The sequence below is a fragment of the Salvelinus fontinalis genome, chromosome 7 (assembly GCF_029448725.1).
Source record: "Salvelinus fontinalis isolate EN_2023a chromosome 7, ASM2944872v1, whole genome shotgun sequence".
Lineage (NCBI taxonomy): Eukaryota > Metazoa > Chordata > Actinopteri > Salmoniformes > Salmonidae > Salvelinus > Salvelinus fontinalis.
This window is the reverse complement of record NC_074671.1, coordinates 57,876,391-57,886,872: the sequence shown is the minus strand read 5'-3', so window position 1 is coordinate 57,886,872 and position 10,482 is coordinate 57,876,391.

Genomic DNA, 10,482 nt, shown 5'->3' with positions numbered 1-10,482 from the left:
CTATTTTTGAGAATGTAGGAATTGTCCGTGGGTATTTAAAGAACAATCCTGTCGAAATTGTTTTATTTTGTGACATCAGGAAAGGCAGTAGGACAATATAACGGTATCTCTGGAAGTGTACATCCCTCAGTTATTCGTTTTCTACCTGAATGTTGTATAAAATTAATGATTAAATATGAAACTATTTGTGAGATGATGTAATGTGATGGTACCCTTCTAAATGAGGGAATTGTTTTTCATGTGAAGTATTAACCAAGTCAGTTGCCACGCCCACGTGAGCCCAGACATTATGTCGGCGTCATGGACCGCCCTTTTCCAGAAGTGTATAAAACCCACTTCCTACAAATTTTACATTGAGTCAGAGAACGCCGGAACGAAGTCCCAACGTTGAAATGGCTACCACTATATCGGCCAAGGAGATCAGACAGTGTGTAGTGTTGGCTACACAGCGAGAAATTGTTCAACTCTAAAACATTGCTACAGAAGGAGCACATCCTAGACAACGCTTTTACCAGTCTGCAGCTGGAAATATGCGTAGCCGAAGACAAGAATACAGACAACCGCGGAAGCGTCTATTCTATGCGATACCCATTGGTATGCCTGATGTATCCTTTTTAACACAACCCGAGACTTTCTATCGACTTACTCTCCAGCAGACGGACAGGTGATTTCAACAGAGAGACAACAATGGCATAAAAGCGTAAATATGTACATTGCAATTCCTTTTGAATGAGCGGCCGTTCATGTGCAAAGTAATAGCATTTCAATAAATTTAACTATCAACTGTGTGTAGTGGGTTCATTTAGTCTTTCCGCTTTTTATCTGTCCCCACCCTTTCCATTGTCTATCAAGCCGTCATATCGGTATAGTCCACTAGTGTCACGTTCCTGACCTGTTTTCTGTTATTTTTGTATGTGTTTAGTTGGTCAGGGCGTGAGTTTGGGTGGGCATTCTATGTTTTGTGTTTCTATGTTTAGGTTAGTGGTAATTAGCCTTATATGGTTCTCAATCAGGGACAGGTGTTTGACGTTTCCTCTGATTGAGAACCATATAAAGGTAGGCTGTTCACACTGTTTGTTTGTGGGTGATTGTCTTCCGTGTCTGTGTATGTTGCACCACACGGGACTGTTTCGGTTTGTTTGTTCATTCGTTTGTTGTAGTCTGTACCTGTTCGTGCGTTCTTCGTGTTATTTGTAAGTTCTCATAGTTCAGGTCTGTCTACGTTCGTTTGTTATTTTGTAGTTTGTTGAAGTGTTTTCGGTTTTCATCTTTTCTTTAATAAACTTCATTATGTCCACTTTCCTCGCTGAGCTTTGGTCCAATCCCTACTTCTCCTCTTCTTCCGAAGAGGAGGAGGACAGCCGTTACAGAATCACCCACCAACCATGGATCAAGCAGCGTGAGAGGAACCAGCAACAGCGGGAAAAAAACAGGACTCGTGGACATGGGAGGATGTTTTTGACGGCAAGGGTTGCTACACATGGGAGGAGATTCTGGCTGGAAGAGATCGCCTCCCATGGGAACAGCTGGAGGTGATTAGGAGAGCAGAGGCAACCGGAGAGAGGAACCGGAGTTATGAGGGTACGCGACAAGCAAGGAAGCCTGTGAGTAAACCCCAAAAGGGAGAGGGAGGGAGAGTGGCAAAGTCAGGTAGGAGACCTGCGCCTACTCCCTGTACTTACCGTGGAGAGCGAGAGTACGGGCAGACACCTGTTACGCAGTAGAGCGCATGGTGTCGATTGAGCGTTGAGCCGGATGTCATGAAGCCGGCCCAACGCATCTGGCCACCAGTGCGTCTCCTCGGGACGGCTTACATGGCACCAGCCTTACGCATGGTGTCCCCGGTTCGCCTACATAGCCCGGTGAGGGTTATTCCACCTCCCCGCACTGGTCGGGCGACGGGGAGCATACAACCAGGTAAGGTTGGGCAGGCTCAGTGTTCAAGGGAGCCAGTACGCCTGCACGATCCGGTATTTCCGGCGCCACCTCCCCGCTCCAGGCCAGTACCACCAGTGCCTACACCACGCACCAGGCTTCCAGTGCGTCTCCAGAGCCCTGTTCCTCCTCCACGCACTAGCCCTATGGTGCGTGTCTCCAGCCCAGTACCACCAGTGCCTACACCACGCACCAAGCCTCCTGTGTGTCTCCAGAGCCCTGTACGCACTGTTCCTTCTCCCCGTACTCGCCCTGTAACACCAGTGCGAACCACCAATTTTCATCACTTTAAAAACACATGATATTATCTTTTCCACAACTTGAACATCTCGGCTTCTCCCTTCTGTAAACACTTGGTCTTGGGATAAATGCTCTGACTCTGTAGTTGATATATCCTAACTGCACTTGAGTAGTGAGAGACTCCATATCAAAAAACAAAAGAATAGATAGACTTCACTTTTTCTTCATTCACCATACGATTCATCCAACAAGCATCAATCAAATGGATTCTTCAAAATTGGTAATCCAATCAGCTGCTCCTCATTTACAAACTGTACTTCTACAGGATGAGAAGGGACCTTCTTATCACTGTATGCTACTTAGCTACTTTTCCATTCTTTTGGACAATATTCCAAATCTCCTTGACTCCAACGCCATTATGTTCACGCTCCACATCAATGTCCGCCTCCGCCATCTTTTCAGTTCATAGCCTACTTCTGATATTTTATTTCCTGAGGCTGTGAAAGTGAAAGTAAAATGTGGTTTAGCTCCTCAATGTCACGCCATAGAGAGGCTTTTATTCTCTATTTTGGTTAGGCCAGGGTGTGACTAGGGTGGGCATTCTAATTTCTTTATTTCTATGTTTTCTATTTCTTTGTGTTTGGCCGGGTGTGGTTCTCAATCAGAGGCAGCTGTCTATCGTTGTCTCTGATTGGGAATCGTACTCAGGCAGCCTTTTTTCCTTTCGCATTTGTGGGTAGTGTTATATAATTTTGTAATTAATGTTCATAAATTGCAATTATCCTTTTAGGTCTGAACCCCAGAGGTTGTAAAGTTGTAGTTTAAATGAAACAGAAAGAATTCCCATCTCAAAATTAGTCAAACAATTTTATTGGCGAGAGCTCTGACGTGCATCTACAAAAACGTTCCTTTTATACCTTTCCTTAAACTACGCACATACATACACACTATATTTGGATTATCCCCTGAAGTCTCACCACAGTTTATTACCACTCAGCTGACAGTTCCAGTCCCCCCCAGATACGGAAAACCTGGAGGGGCTCTCCCTGTCTTATCTTATCTCTACAGAGTTATAGCTGGGTCGGTTCAAACATAGGTAAAGGAGTCTCTTTGCTTTCTTTCGGCACACACATACATTCCTTCCACAATGGTTATCATTTTTAATTACCCCTTGTCCATGCTACATAACCTCTAATCCTAATGGTTAAGTTTCTGGGTAGAATTATTGAATCATTTATCTTAATCCATGATAAAAATATTTTAACAGGTAGTTATCTTTGTTAGTGGCACTATTGCCCAAGTTAAGCTTCACGTTTTTTTCCTTGTTTTGTTGTTTTGTTGGCGACATTCATTTCAAATAAAAAGAAATGTACGCTCATCGTGCTGCGCTTTGGTCCAGTCATTTCCACCTAGACGACGGCCGTGACACTCAAGCTGTTTCCATTGTTGGCAAGTGACATCTGGTGGGGCTTTGGAGGGGGTGAGTGTTAGGGGGTGTGTACGGGAGGCGAAGTCAGGTGCAGGAGAGCAGAGTGTAGTAAACAGGCGCACTTTAAGTCCGGTCCAAAATGACAGCACATATAACATAACGTGCCAAAAAACACGGAACATTAAAAAAAGTATGGCGCCTGACAATTTCCACATAACAATAAACAATTACACACACAGACATGGAGGGGAACAGAGGACTAAATACATGCAGTCTGATTATGGAATGAAAACCAGGTGTGTATGGAACAAGACAAAACAAATGGACATATGAGAAATGGAGCGGCGATGGATAAAAAGCCGGTGACGTCGATGGCCGCCCGAACAAGGAGAGGAGCCGACTTCGGCGGAAGTCGTGACGGTGCCCCCCCCATGACGCGTGGCTCCAGCGGCGCGCCAACACGTCCTCCACCGGAACCCAGCATCTCTCCTCCGGGCCATACCCCTCCCAGTCCACGAGGTACTGAAGGCCCCTTGCCCGACGTCTCGAATCCAGTATGGAACGAACGGAGTACGCCGGGGCCCTCTCGATGTCCAGAGGAGGCGGAGGAACCTCCCGTAACTCAGACTCCTGGAGCGGGCCAGCCACCACCGGCCTGAGGAGAAACACATGGAATGAGGGGTTAATGCAGTAATCGGGGGGGAAGCTGTAACCTGTAACATACCTCGTTCACTCTCCTCAGGACTTTAAATGGCCCCAGCTCTGTCCATTGAGACACTGTGGTCCATTGGCTGCTAAAGAAATGAGCGCATAGAACTCAATCTTTTGGACAATGCAGCAGCAGGCCTATAACGTCCATCATCAACTAATGTTGATAAAACATTTACTGGAGACAGGAGATCAAGTTGAGACATAGGACGAGGTGGATTATGGTTTAATTAAGGCAATTTATTCAAGGTAAAGATATTTGGCAAAGCGTGCAGCACGGCCCCTTTCTGTCTGATTCTTATGGAATCGTCGGAGAAGAGACCTCTAAACATGTTGTGCTGATTATATATGCAACAAGTAAAGTAGGTTGATCTTGTAGTCTGGCCTTCCGATTGGTCGATCTGGGTCGTGGGTAGTCCTGTCCGGGCCTGATGTCGACGTTCCATTGGCTCTTAACACAGTTCTTTGTCTTAGAGTCTCAACCTCGAGCAGAATGCATGTGCGTTTGTTTTAACAGGTGCCTGTTCATGGGGGAGGGGAGTGTGTGTGGGTCTGTGGTTATTATAAGGGTACGAAGAGTGGGGGTATAGTGGGGGATGGGTGCATGTTGTGTCAAGTATAGCTAGTGTTGAGAAGTTGTTAAAACAAGTTACCAATATCTATTACAATTTCTTACACTAAGTAAGATAGATAGACCTAAACCGACAATTAAAACAGTGGAAAATATCCTGATGAAAATGTTGGTTCTTTCAATCACATTCATCTCTCTACTCCGCCTGTCTGCCTTCCTTTCTATCTGTCTATTGAGCTACTGCTTGTGAAGCGCAACATTGTATCAAATCACCAACTGGCTGTCTCTAGCGAACTTGTACCATTGTATCAACAAGCCTATTCCGGGCCCAGTTTCCCGCACCAGTGAGCTCAGAACAGACGTTTCTGCTGGATATACAGAATCATCAGATCATGATATTTTGATAATCGAGTGTTGGAAAAAAAATCAGGTACTGAGGAACTATCATTTCCAATGGATGTTAAAAAAACAGACAATTTACAATGTATGAGGTGAAGAAAAAATGAAGCTCAGCTTATTAGTGGTGGACATGGTGAATTAACACAATCAGAAATCAGACATTGCCAAATGGGCACTTTCCTCCAGTTCCGTGCAGCAGGCCAGGTAGGCCTACTTCTAAGCATGCTCATGCACAGGGACCCTCTGCACACATAGACAACTGACACCCACAAAGCATCGTTAGTGACGTGAGGGACGTCACCGATTGAAACGCAATTAGCGTGCACCTCGCTAACTATCTAGCCATTTCACATCGGTTACACTGACCCCCCTTTTGACCTCCTCCTTTTCCGCAGCAACCAGGGATCCGGGTCAACAGCATCAATGTAAGTATAGTTTCCGTCCCTCGCCCCGAACCAGGGACCCTCTGCACACATCAACAGTCACTCTCGAAGCATCGTTACCCAACGCGCCACAAAAGCCAAGGCCCTTGCAGAGCAAGGGGAACAACTACTTCAAGGTCTCAAAGCGAGTGACGTCACTAATTGAAACGCTATTAGTGCGCACCACCGCTAACTAGCTAGCCATTTCACATCGGTTACACTCACCCCCCTTTTGGCCTCCTCCTTTTCCGCAGCAACCATTGATCCGGGTCAACAGCATCAATGTAACAGTATAGCTTCTGTCCCTCTCCGAGCCCCTACCTTGGCTCAAACCAGGTACTTCAATAATGAGGACACATCAGATAGCACCAATAAGCAACATGCACACCTGAAATACTTCTCTGATTGTCACGGTTGTCATAAGAACGGGACCAAGGCGCAGCAGATGTTGAGTTCCACTATTTATTTCAAAGTGAAACCATAAGCAAAAACAATGAATTAATATGCGAACAACGAAACGTGACTACGTAGTGCACATGCACAAACACAAAACAATATCCTACAACCACAGGTGGGAAAAATAGCTACTTAAATATGATCCCCAATTAGAGACAACAATTACCAGCTGCCTCTAATTGGGAACCATACAAAACACATAGAAACATAGAAAATATAAACTAGAACACAACATAGAAATTTTAAACTAGAATACCCCCTAGCCCTGACCTACCACACTATAGAGAAACAAGGGCTCTCTATGGTCAGGGCGTGACAGTACCCCCCCCCCCCCCCCCCCCACCTGAAACCAAATGGGGAGGGTAGGGGGGGTGATTAGTGTCGGTAGCGGCTCCGGTGTAGGTCGTAGCCCCCGCCCAGACCCCGGATCCGGTCATTGCGCCGGGCTGAACGCCGTGCCTGGACTGGGCATCGGCACAAAGGAGGACTCCGGCCATGGAGCCGGGTTGGACGACGTGCCTGGACTGGGCACCGGCACAAAGGAAGGCTCCGGCTTTGGAGCTGGACTGGACGCCGTGCCTGGACTGAGCACCGGCGCAGAAGAAGGCTCCGGCCATGGAGCGGGACTGGACGCCGTGCCTGGACTTTCCGGACCGTTGACCGTCACCGGAGGTTCCGTACTGTGTACCGTCGCCGGAAGCTCCAGACTGTGTACCGTCGCCGGAAGCTCCGGACTGTGTACCGTCGCCGGAAGCTCCGGACTGTGTACCGTCGCCGGAATCTCCGGACTGTGTACCGTCGCCGGAAGCTCCGGACTGTGTACCGTCGCCTGAAGCTCCGGACTGTGAACCGTCGCCGGAAGTTCCGGACTGTGAACCGTCGCCGGAAGCTCTGGACTGTGAATGCGCACTGGAGGCCTAGTGCGTGGAGCCGGTACAGGTGGCACTGGACTGGTTACACACACTTCAGGGCGAGTGCGAGGAGCAGGCACAGGACGTACCGGACTGGGGAGGCGCACTGGAGGCCTGATGCGTGGGGCCGGCACAGGTGGCACCGGATTGGTGACACGCACTTCAGGGTGAGTGCAAGGAGGAGGCACAGGACGGACCGGACTGGGGAGGCACACTGGAGGCCAGAAGCGTGGAGCCGGCCCAGGTTGCACCAGACTGCTAACCGGATCCTCTGGTCGGATGTTGAGCAGAACACACTTGCACAACATCTCTCTCATCTCTTTCTCTCAACTTCCCCATTGCCTCCCTGACGGTCTCTGGCTCTTCAGGGCGAGTGCGGGGAGCAGGGGCACAGGACGTACCGGGCTGGAGAGGCGCACTGGAGATCTGATGTGTGGAGCCGCTCCTCCAAACGCCTGGGTTGCCACATACTCCGAGCTAACTCCATTCTCCAGTATCCTTCCTCACACTGTTCCATCGATTCCCAGGCTCTGGTACTCTCCTTGGGTCGATCGACCACTTCTCTATCGCCTCCCTGATGGTCTCTGGCTCTTCCCTCTGCACAGCTGCCAGCTCCATGTCCCCCCCCACCCCCCCCCCCAAAAAAAAAAAATCTTGGTGTTTCTGTGGCCCCGGTCCCCGGCGTTGTCGCTGTCCCCCTATGCTCCTTGGCGACTCCCGCCAAGGAAGGGTCTCGTGTCCTCTCATGTCCTCCCAAGTCCAAAACTCCCATACCTCATGTTCACGCTGCTTGGTCCTTTGTTGGTGGGATATTCTATCACGGTTGTCGTAAGAAAGGGACCAAAGTGCAGCGGATGTTGAGTTTCACATATTTATTTCAAAGTGAACCTTTAAGCAAAAACAATAAACCAATAAACGAACAATGAAACGTGACTACGTGGTGCACATGCACAAACACAAAACAATATCCCACAAACACAGGTGGGAAAATTGCAACTTAAATATGATCCCCAATTTGAGACAACAATTACCAGCTGCCTCTAATTGGGAACCATACAAAACACCAACATAGAAAATATAAACTAGAACACAACATAGACATTTTAAACTAGAATACCCCCAGTCATGCCCTGACCTACTACACCATAGAGAAACAAGGGCTCTCTATGGTCAGGGCTTGACACTGATAGAGTTCAGTGTGTCAAATTGGAGGGCCTGTTGTCCGGACCTCTGGTAGTCTGTATGGGGATGCCACAGGGTTCTATTCTCGGGCCGACTCTCTTCTCTGTATCAATCAGTGATGTCGCTCTTGCTGCTGGTGATTCTCTGAGCCACCTCTACGCAGATGACACCATTCTGTATACTTCTGGCCCTTCTTTGTGTTAACTAACCTCCAGACGAGCTTCAAACGCAAGTAAAACTAAATGCATGGTATTCAATCGGTCACTGCCCGCACCTGCTCACCCGTCCAGCATCACTACTCTGGACAGCTCCGACTTAGAATACGTGGACAACTACAAATACCTTGGTGTCTGGTTAGACTGTAAACTCTCCTTCCAGACACACATTAAGCATCTCCAATCCAAAATTAAATCTAGAATCGGCTTCCTATATCGCAACAAAGCATCCTTCACTCATGCTGCCAAACATACCCTCGTAAAACTGACCATCCTACCGATCCTCGACTTCGGTGATGTCATCTATAAAATAGCCTCCAACACTCTACTCAACAAATTGGATGCAGTCTATCACAGTGCCATCCATTTTGTCACCAAAGCCCCATACACTACCCACCACTGCGACCTGCACGCTCTCGTTGGTTGGCCCTCGCTTCATACTCGTCGCCAAACCCACTGGCTACATGTTATCTACAAGTCTCTGCTAGGTAAAGCCCCGCCTTATCTCAGATCACTGGTCACCATAGCAGAACCCACTCGTAGCACGCGCTTCAGCAGGTACATCTCACTGGTCACCCCCAAAGCCAATTCCTCCTTTGGTCATCTTTCCTTCCAGTTCTCTGCTGCCAATGACTGGAACGAACTGCAAAAATCTCTGAAGCTGGAGACTCATATCTCCCTCACTAGCTTTAAACATCAGCTGTCAGATCAGCTCACAGATCACTGCACCTGTACATAGCCCATCTGTAAACAGCCCATCTATTTACCTACCTCATCCCCATACTGTATTTATTTATTTATCTTGCTCCTTTGCACCCCAGTATCTCTACTTGCACATTAATCTTCTGCACATCTACCATTCCAGTGTTTAATTGCTATATTGTAATTACTTCGCCAGCATGGCCTATTTATTGCCTTAACTCCCTTATCTCACCTTATTTGCACTCACTGTATAGAGACTTTTTGTTTTCTTTTGTTCAACTGTATTATTGATTGTATGTTTGTTTATTCCATGTGTAACTCTGTGTTGTTGTATGTGTCAAATTGCTATGCTTTATCTTGGCCAGATCCCAGTTGCAAATGGGAACTTGTTCTCAACTAGTCTACCTGGTGAAACAAAGGTGAAATAAAAAACACTACTGTAAATACAGGTAGAACCAGTATCACCTTCAGAATTACTGGTTGTCAGCTAAATGTAGACATTGGTAGTACTACTTGCTCCCTCCCCCTCACCTATAACTTAGCACTTACTAACCCCACATTTTGACAATAAGATGTTTCACTTGAGCACTGTGACTCTTGTAGCCATCGAAAATCCCAAAACACAAATCTAATCTACCCAATACCACATCATTAAGATAGCCTACTAACGAGCAAGAGGGTGAATGTTACTGTTATTACTGTTATGTTCACCTGCACCACCTCAAATCATCGAACTACAGTAGTTTCTATGAGCAAGTGCTCTGTTACTAAATACTAAGAATGTATTGTCCTTACTGGTCAAATGTCTATGAACACCAATGCACGTGGTCAAACCAAGTAGTGTACGGTCACCGACAGCAATTCAAATGGCAGTAGCAACACTGACTCTGAAGTTAATACAGATTAAAACTATTTTTATTATATGTAATAATCAGTATTGATAATCAGGCCTATTTACATTTTAGTCCTTTAGTAGATACTCCTATCCAGAGTGATTAGGGCTAAGTGCCTTGCTAAAGGGCACAGACATTTTTGACCTCGTCGGCTCAGGGATTCGAACAAGTGACCTTTCAGTGACTGGCCAAACGATCTTAATGACTAGGACACCTACCACCCTGGCCTATCATTACCACTCACCTGAGCCAAACACCTGTCCAACTGGCTCGCTGACTTCTTCAGCTTGCAGCTGTACTTTTAAACGTTGGTTGATTTGCCAGTGTCACTCTTAGAGACAATCAGCTGTTTGTCTAAGACCTCCCACAACCCCTCTCCAGCTGTATGTGATGGGTTCAGCATCAGTGGTGGTGCCTTC